Here is a 9534-nt window from a genome sequence, read left to right as displayed (position 1 = left end):
TTGGGATCCTGTACCCGCGTGGGAGACCTGGAGGAGGTTCCTGGTTCCCGGCATCAGATCAGCACCAGCCATTGCTCACTTGGGGAGTGAATCATCAGACAGAAGATCTTCCTCTCTGTCTCTCCTCCTCTCTGTATATCTGACTTTGTAATAAAAACAAATAAATCTTTAAAAAGAAAAATGGGTTTACCACTATAGTCCCTGACATAGGGTTTGTGGCTTTGTCTTCTCACATGGATATGTTGGAGTTTACACTTCTAAATACAAGTTCCTAGAGCTGCTTGTCAATTTCTTATCCTCAGGGTTTTTTTTTCCTCAACATACATTAGAACTTTCTTAGACCTAGAGAAACTGTTAAGCAAATTGCTTATTATACCACAAAGCCCCAGCCAGGAATGAGGGATATGGTTTTCCTTACCTTGAGCCTTACCTGAAACTGATCAGTCAAGACAGACTACACAACTCGCTTAGAAGTTGTTGATATGCGTGGTGTTGAATCCATTGTTGTGTGGAACTACCAAGTACTCCCAGTAATCAAATTAATTTAAATTAAATCTGTCTCCATATTTACTCTAGATAGGTCAAAAAATCTATTTTGCTTTTAATCTCGTGCAGCAGGAATACTTTAAATATGAAATCGTCTTCTTGCAATGATACCCCAACAAGGAGCAGAAGTAAAATACCGCAGTTGCAGGTAACTACATTTTCAGAAGCTTGGAACCATTTTGTACAGCTGGTTATTTGGTGATAGTCAGTGTCAGTTCCAAGTTCCCCAAAGATTTATAGAGAAGCAGAGAGAGTAGTCTAGTCTGCTTGGCATTCGTCATGTTCTCACTTGTGTCATATACAGGAGAAAAGAGAGCCAAACTCAAAATAGTAGTACCATGAGGACAAGTTAAGGTCTGTCCTACAACTGGCGAGTCACGCTGTAAGAATTTGCTTTATTAAAAGCAAAAGGGAAAAAAAAAAGAAAAATAACACTTATTTTTTGGTAACAGTTTTTTAGATTTTACATTTGTTTTTTTCCTTTGAAGCAGGGCAAATGTAATAAATAACATGCCTGTAATTTGAAATAATTTCAAAGCCTATTCAGCTTACTACTTAAGATCAAAGCCTACATTTTTTGATACTAATTGTCTTTCGTTTAGGGAATGGGATACACATATACCTTCCATACACACACACATTCCATACAATGTTTTCTTTTGTAAGTAAACGTGTGTTTGTGTGTGTGTATATAGAGAAATATTTTTGTAGACATACACACACATACATATATATTTCACAACATATGAGTATTAGTTAAAATGGTCATGAAAAATAGAAGATAAATTTATTTTTGTTCAAAAATTGTAAACCCAGTCATAGTACTCATTTTTGTGAACTACTTAAAGATATTTTATGTATACACATACACATCAACAATATGTTATTGTCAGCAGTCACTTAATAAAGTGAGTAAAATAAGTGCATTTATATATAGGACAATAGTTTGACAGAATCAAACACAATAGAAATAGAAATAAAGGTGAGCAAAAATTCTGTGTACATAAAAAAAACAATTTGTTCTGGACATCTTGCGACTCTGTGTAAGATCTTCCTGAAATGCAGAAGCACAAGCTTTTTTTCCCAGCTTTTTCCTTCTCCCCTTCTCTCTTTTCTCCTTCGCATTTGATAAAACTGCAGTTTTATCGTTAGATAATATGGTAAAAAGATTCATTGTAAGCGTTACCTAACAACGTTGGTGGTGTTGATGAATAGTTGCAATTAATACATTCCCTTAATTAGTCTGATACCCAGAAGATGCACCTGGCAGGTCATTTTAATACTACAACTGATTTATAGCTGCTCGGAATGATTTCACCAGCTATCTTCAGAGAGTACAATTAGAGTGGATTTCATTTTTTTATGCATTTTCACTGAGGAATAAACATAAAAGGTCTATGTAATTCAGAACAAAGCAGCTATAATGTACTAATGGTTTATGGATTTTATTAATATTCAGCTAACATTAGAGGCAATTTTAGGGAAGAGCAGCCTATTTTCCTTATAAAGTATTCCGTTTTTTACTATGTGTGTGCTTTGTTTAAAAATAAACCTTTAGAATGTCTGCTAAGTTGCTTCTATTATTAAAAAAAGTTTTTTGCAACATTTGAAAAACAAAATAAATATTTAAATATTATTTATTGAATACACGCAGATGCAGTCATATACCATGTATTTACTCCTTAGATATATGTAAATTTAAAAAAAGTCGTTAGACATTCATGTGATGTAAATAGTGCTTCCATTAATATAATTGTTGAGCTAATGGATGGAGTCTATTAGTAATGGAGGGAGTTGCACTTTGTGGTTGAACAGGTAACAGAATATTTTAAGTACCTGATTATAGATCTGGTTTTTATTTTTCTCTTTATCTGGTATATTAATTTTGCTAATCGCAAATCTTTATCCTTCTCTCTTATTGTCCATAACATAGAATGAATTTGCTTGTGGATTCTAAGACAGCAGAACAATTAGAAATCAGCTCCACAGATAAAACCAACAGCCCTTTGAAAAGTATTAATGCTCACTCTTCCTAGGACTAATATCAACTCTGTCATATAAAGATGTCTTTATGAAAGTGTCAAGAAATCTCCCCTACAGGGAAATACACATATAAAAAAACCAAAATTCATTTAAAATTTGAACTACGACTTTTTGATTGAGTACCTACTATGTGTAAACAACTAAGCTTAAAAGCACTGTGGAGTTACAAGGGAATAACATGAAATTGTTGGCAATGTGGAATTGGAGTCTGGAGGGAAGGAATGACAAGAGGACTCACCAACTGATACACAGGTACAACATTACGAGCTCTTGGCTTTCATACCGGGAAATTAAAGGCACCTGATTGCAGCTCCATTCACACATGACAGAGTCGGGCTGCAGATGGAGAGCCTGGTCTGAGTCACACAGAAATGCATCATAGCACCTGGTGTGTGTATCAGAACCTCTCTCCACTGTTCACAGTGCAGATGCTTCTGGATTGGCATTGGTAAGCTACCCTCACTTTTTATATAGTTTTTTTTGTTGTTGTTGTTGTTCTTGGCTGAAGTGGTAATAGAATTCCAAAGTGATTCAGGCTCTTGTCTAAATTTCCATCTTACTAATGCTGTGTGTTACAGATGGTCAACTATAGTTAACAATAGATTTGAGGATGAGGTATTCTAATTCTTTGGGGATTGAGAACCCACATAGATTCCAATTTATCAAGTCCTATAACACATCTATATTCAGAATAAATATTGCTCAGCTATCACCATTCTGGATAATAGAGGTTTACTCAAAATTACAGCTCAAGTGGGATTTTTCTGGAGTTATGAAAGCAAGGTAATCTACCAAGGCAATTTATGATTTTTTAAAATTTCATTTTGTGACACAGTTTCATAGGCTCTGGGATTCCCCCAACCCCTCCCCATGCCCTCTCCCCATGTTGAATTCCTCCACATTGTTGCAGTATTACAGTTCATATCCAGTCATGATTCCATCATTGCGAGCATGTGCCATGCATAGAGTCCAGCATCTTATTGTCCAGGTAAGTTCAACAGTTTCATTGGGAGACCATCCCTGGTCTGAAAATAGAGCTGGCAGAATATCATCCCCTCCAATGAAAAACCACATCACAACATCAACAACAATTTACAACATTATCGATTTAATTGGTATGGTATTGAGTGACTAATATGATAGAAAATGCAAGGAAGATGTTAAGTATGACCTAATAAGAATATAACAGGTAATTTACAGATAGCAGAATCGAACTGCATTAGACATTAGCAAAACTGTAAAAACATACAGTGGGAATCAGGAGCAATCCTGACAGCTGCTTAACAGGAGGTCATGTGGGCAGTTCAGGTAGGGACCCCAAAGTGGAGCAGGAGTACAGGAGTAGGCTTGTATCCCAACCGTGGAGACTCCCGAATCCTCACCTAGGACTATCAGCACGGGCACCAAGGGCTATATCCCAACTGCCAAGGAGACTACTGGGAAATGGAATGCCCTCATAGTACAAGAACACTGAGGTCATCCACTCTTTTTCAGAACTCCCACATGGCATGAAAGAAGCCGAGATCCTTCCCCACAGGATCAAATGTAATTGGAACAACAGCTGGGAACCCTGAGTGGTCCTCAGAAACAGAATAACAGTAAACTTCCTTCCGGACTCAGGATAGGAGCTTTCTCTAGTCCTTACTTAGTTCCAACTTTGGATCCCCACTCTCTCTTGCAATGACCATCAGAGTCACTTCAGAGCCCTCCCCCCTAAAAAGTTAGATTAGATGGACAGAGACCAATAACGAAAGCTTAGAATAGACAGGAAACGTTCAGCTTGGACTCACATATACCTTACTAGGTAGAACACAAAGATTAATTACTCCTCACCAAGGTATTGAAGATCTCTCTGAACACCTCGCCTAAAACTGTTCTGTGCCCCAATCGTTAACGTATACCTTGTTAGAGTTATAAACCTGTTTGGAGTATCCTAAATTTACCTATTTATGATTGTCAATTCTTTGCCTTTTGTGTAAAACCTGCAAGTTAGAAAATCTGTGCTTGCTTATCAAGTACTGCACTTACGCATAAATTTCTGATACTCTGCAGAGGAGTGTCTTAATTCCAAGAGGAAACTAATATGAAATCACAAGCAAGTGAAAATTTACAGGGATTAGAAGCACCATCATTCTGTTTACTAGCATCTTTGCATGACTCACAGAGGGTAAGCCTATGATACCTGCTGATTACGAATCTACGAATCCCTACTATCTCTTTCACCGCTACTGCAGTGGCTATGCTGCTGGAGTCGGTGGATATACTGTTTCTAAAGTGCAGGATGGGGATTCAGGAGGCCATTTTATTCAGTCCGCTGCTTTTGGACAAGATACTTCCTGATTACCTTGACTCAGAACTCTCTCTGAAACCAATTGAGCCATAGATGCAATTCTTTGTCTTGGGATCTGGTCGGGGGCAATACATGGTACTATGTGGATAGGTAACTTTGTTTCTGGTTTTGATGAATGAATGTTTTAAAGTGAAATTCTCTCTCTCTTCATTTTACTTGCAGTATGGTCTGAATTATATTCTTTAGTGGATATAATGCTGTAGGAAGCTGACCGGGGATTCTGACGGCCATCTGCGCTCCGCCCTAGGCGTGGACTGTCTGAGCATCTACTACACTCACCTGTTGGCACCACAGGCTTAAGCTGTAATTAGCATTTAAAAAATTGGCATGGACAAAAATAAGAATAGGAAGTTAGTTTTGTATGCTGTGGAAGAGTTGTTATGCTCACAATTTATTGGGTTACACCTCATTACTGCTGGCTACTGCAACAAATCTTTTGTATGCATTTTTTTCACTTCTGATTTAAATGCTGAACAGCTAGCTGTCCATAATGTTTCTCCTAATTTCCCATTACCCTGATTATGGGGATTCGAGAACTAATAAGAATTAAAGCACAAAAGCAACCTGCGGTTTGTAAATACATAAAATGCATCAATCTCCCTCACCCATACGAAAGAACGCAGGCTATTTTTTTTTCTTCCAGAGTACTCCCTGGCTCAGAGGCTTTGAAACTAAAGATAAGCACACAACATATCCCTGTAAGGCTGAGTTGTGAGAGACAGATGGAGACCATAGCTGGCAGACCAACTACATCCCTGTCACCTGGGAGCTTGTGAGGGGAAGAAGGTTAAATCTTATCCCTATCTACTGAATCAAAACCTGAGTTTGAACAAGATTCACAGGTGATTGGTATACTCATTAAAGTTTGATAAGCATAATCTAAAATTATGAGATCATCTCCAACATGCTTCATTAACACATAAACCTGTTGACAGTTATGTTTATAGATGTTGATGATGAAAATTAATAACAAACTGGATGGCGTTTTGTTTTGTCTCATGCTAACAATTTTTCAAGACAAGATACCTGGATAAAAGAAATCTTTTTGTGTCTTCGTCAATAAAACTATTGAGGGCTGTCTTTAATAGGGATTCAATTACAGGCTAATTTGCACACATACAATCAACTCAAGATTAGTGATAGAAAAGTACAGTTTTCAGTACTCAGTTACTTTCTTTCACACCGGCATCCTTGAATTTTGCAAATGAATAATAGCTCAACTAAACTTTGCCAAAACTTGAAAAAATTTCTTGTTTCTGCAGTTTTTAAAAAACAGTTCTTAGAAAGATTGCTGAATTTGTCTGATATTTCCTTGTCTATAAGTATTGTCATCATTATTAATGCCACATACATTAGTTTGGGATTCAAATAATTAGCTATGGGAGAAGTTCTTGGGCCAGGGTCTGTGAAAAGCTAGTGCTCAGTAAATAATAAATGTTTTAGAGCAGAGGACTTGCACTAAGGCACAAATAGCACTAGGCATTTAAAAATGCCGAATACATATATGCCACAGAGAGAGATTCTTCATTTGCTGGTGTATTCCCCAGAATAGGCTGACATGGCGAAGGCAAGGGCCAGGCCAAGCCAGGAGCTTCAACTGAGTCTTCCAGATGGGTGCAAGGGCCCAATTTCCTGAACCAACCTCTACTGCTTTTACAAACACGTTAGCAGGAAGCTGGATTGGGAAGGGAGCAGCCGGGACCCAAAATGGTGCCTATACAGGTGACAGCTTAACCTGCCACTAACAGCACTGGCCCTTTCTTTGTGTGTACTTTTCTGTTTTAGGTTTTTCTCAGAGCTCCACTTCTATACAAGAAAATCAATTTTCCCAAGTATAGGGATTATGTAAAGATAAATCAGAAATCTCACATCTGGCCCAAGTTACTCTGACTTCAGGGATTGCCAGCAGTCTCCATAAATTTTCATAGTTTCAGTCATTTCCCTTGTATGTAGGCTGACTATTACCCATGACTGGTGTTTCTCACAGTGTGACTGAAACTGACCTTTATTTTCTTCTGATAATAAAAGAATGAGACTATTCCTCCCTCCGCCCGAGTTTCCTTTGGCTAAATTCTAAGTTTCCACTACTTTTTTAAGCATTTATGCGAGAATGGAAGAAGCATATTTAGAAAATAGCATTTATTTCTTGTCATCAAAAATTTAAAATAAAATGTGCTAAAGGAAGTTGACCATGGAAAACTGTGCTACTGAATTAGCAATATCTCAACCCTAAAGTAATTCAGAAAATCAAGAATTCTCACATGAATGAGACTTAGAGAGTTTATTATGAAACAAATCAACAATCTGAGTCTAGTTTTAATTGAATATTCATAGATGTAACAAAAACTAGATATTATTATCTTTTACCAAAACTTGCTACTATTTAGCAAAGTAAACCAAAATTTAATGGAGAAACAACTGGTCTACACTTTCACCAAAGAATTTGTCCTTTTCATTTGGGATTGAGGCAAGTTTCCTTTATTGCAAAGGGCAGTTCATATTGAGGCTGTCATTTATATTGATGTTCCTTTTTCAAAATGACACCTCCATGTAATTTTTTTCTACAGAAAAATTGGACTTCAGTGTTCAGGGTCATTGGTAAGAGATCTTTCACTGATTCAAAATTCATTTCAAAATTTTAGAAGGGTGATGGTGGGAAACCAGAGGAACCCCCCACTCCCAGGTCTCGCTCCCCCTTCTCTACCCCTACCACCGAGCTTATGTTCCTTATTTGGAAAACCTAGTGCATTTTAAATGGGCTCACCAAATAGAAGACATGCTATTTCTTTTGCTAATTTAATAGCAACACATGGGGATGTCTTTCTCTAGAATTTCATGAAAACATACAGTTATCATAGGACTGTGTGCAGTTTGTTTGCTCCTCACAACAGAAGAGATGATTTTTATTGACCAATCTTTGATCCGAGAGATTAAAGAAAGTACTACATGAGCAGTGAGAAAGATAACACCATGAGGGTCAATAGGTTTTACTACTATTGAAAATGAAAGTGTATCATCCCATTGGGAGATGCGGTAATTTAGCATTCTTACCAGGAACTCAACATTCTTTGTTTTTTCCAACTGCGGGAGAAAATATTCAAGTTATGAGTAAGTTCCTCCATGACTTCATACTATGGCTGCATGTGAGGTCATTTGGAGGGCACTGGATTCACCAATGTAATTCTGTGCAGTGCCTTTTAGCCCGAATGGGTTGGCTGTCGTATTCTCACACCCTTGATTGAAATGTTCCTGGTAGACTTTTGGAATGCAGTCTGAAGGCTTAGTGACTCAATATTTTCACAGTGAATACATTTCCAACCTCATAGAAAATTTGCCACTAACTATTGCTAAGGTTATGTCTCCTTCCGTTTTCCCCTGAAGCATTGTGAATAGAGCAAAATTCAAGTTTAGCTGAATTTTGAAGAAAAAATAACACATAATAAATTCACACCACTATTATTTGCCTTGTAATATTCTTCTATTCATTGGAAAACTATGTAGCTACCATCTTAAAACTGATGGCATATAAAAAAGTTACCTTACCTTGCATTTTTCATAAATACAGCATTTTTTTCTTTTATTGTTACTATGTATCAGGGAAGAATAGTTGGAAGTGTCGCATCTGGCATGATTGTGGCTGCAACTAATTTTGAAATGCTGCTGTTTATAGATTATTCACCAAGATTTCTGAGGTCTAACAAAAGGCTCATGTTATATTTCAAAGCTTCCCTCCAAAATTTCATCACAACAGTCAGTTATAGTCTTCATTCAATTTGCCAGACACATCTTATTATTTATTTATTTAAAAGGCAAAGATATACAAAAAGCTAGATCATACATACATGAGAGATCTTCCATCCTCTGACTCATTCTCGAAATGGTCACTGCAGCCATGGATGAGCCCACCCTGAGTCAATAGTCAGGAGCATTGTCTGGGTCTCTTCATGTGAATGGTCTGGGCCCAAGAACATGGATCATTTTCCTGGTCCTATTAGCAAAGAGCAGAAGTAGAGCACCTGGAACATGAACTTGTGATGAAATGAGATGACCGACCCACAGTTGGCTGCCTAAACCGCTGGTCCACAACACCAGCTCTCTATAAGAGGCATTTAAAAACTGAAAATTTCATTATAAGATGATTTTTAACAGAGTTAATATCTGCAGTTCTAAAATACTCTTACTTTTCTTTTAACTGCTTTTGGATATGCCAAGATTGCCAGTAACACATCAGCAATTTACCATGTAGAGCTATCTAGGCCCACATACAGACATCAGCAAACAATAATTGTTGGAAAGCATGTGGGGAAACATACCATGACCCACTCTTGGTGGGAATGTAAACCAGCACAATCACTTTGGAAGTCAGTTTGGACAGCATTAAGACAACCGAGAATTGATCTCCCATATGATCCAGCCACTCAACTTCTGGGAATATATCAAAAGGAAAATAAATCTGCATTGGAGTCAATTTTAATGCTACAGATTCTATTGAGTTTCCTTATGCTAAATTCAGTGAATGCTATCATTGTGATAGTATTTATTTATTGAGTCAATACTGTATGTCAGATATTGTGTCTAATAAGCACCAAGCCATT

At 37.3% G+C, this 9534-nt stretch overlaps 1 long non-coding RNA gene across 1 annotated transcript; it reads left to right on the top strand.

Annotated features, from left to right (window-relative positions):
• The first annotated feature begins 2880 nt into the window (after positions 1-2880).
• On the top strand, positions 2881-5942 carry LOC131480304 (uncharacterized). The gene is made up of 3 exons (XR_009245402.1): positions 2881-3037; positions 4642-4756; positions 5585-5942. It is a non-coding gene; the product is annotated as an uncharacterized LOC131480304 (long non-coding RNA).
• The last annotated feature ends 3592 nt before the right edge of the window (positions 5943-9534 follow it).

This window comes from Ochotona princeps, chromosome 5 (assembly GCF_030435755.1).
Source record: "Ochotona princeps isolate mOchPri1 chromosome 5, mOchPri1.hap1, whole genome shotgun sequence".
Classification (NCBI taxonomy): Eukaryota; Metazoa; Chordata; class Mammalia; order Lagomorpha; family Ochotonidae; genus Ochotona; species Ochotona princeps.
This window is presented reverse-complemented; position numbering and strand designations above follow the sequence as displayed.